Here is a 607-nt window from a genome sequence, read left to right on the forward strand (position 1 = left end):
TTGCCTTCTCTAATAAATGTCTTTTTACTAACATGTGTTAGTAAAACAAATGGAAATGAATTAGAAAATTATGAGATCTCTTAGGTTGCAAATAATTATATGTAGAAATAACACTATGACAGTACTAGGGAACGATGGTGGTGTAGTGGGTAAGACATTTGACTGCCAACCAGAAGAAGGTCAGTGGTTCAAACTGACTAGCTGCTCCATGGGAGAAAGATTAAGGAATGTACTTCCTTAAAAATTTACAGTCTTGGAAATTCAATGAGGGTCACTTTGAGTCAGACTTGACTTAATGGAAGTGGGTTTGGTATTTTTTTATAACTATAATAACTACACCCAGTCTTCACTTAGAGACATGGCTAGGTTTTAAAGACCAGGTTGTTATGGAAAATGAATGTTATGAAAAATGTAGAATGACCACATGAGATCACAAAATAGAGATGACTATATTATTGCATAACTTCCAAGTTGCATCATTACATAACTTCCAAATTATGTGATTACATAAATACTGAACCACTGTGTGTCATGGTCCAGCCAAGTTGACACCTTTTAGTCTTTAAACATCACAACCAGCATTGCTCTCACTTAGCATCTTGGTATC

The sequence above is a fragment of the Orycteropus afer genome, unplaced genomic scaffold (genome assembly GCF_000298275.1).
Source record: "Orycteropus afer afer isolate SDZICR_OR568_19922 unplaced genomic scaffold, OryAfe1.0 scaffold00666, whole genome shotgun sequence".
In the NCBI taxonomy this organism is placed as follows: Eukaryota; Metazoa; Chordata; class Mammalia; order Tubulidentata; family Orycteropodidae; genus Orycteropus; species Orycteropus afer.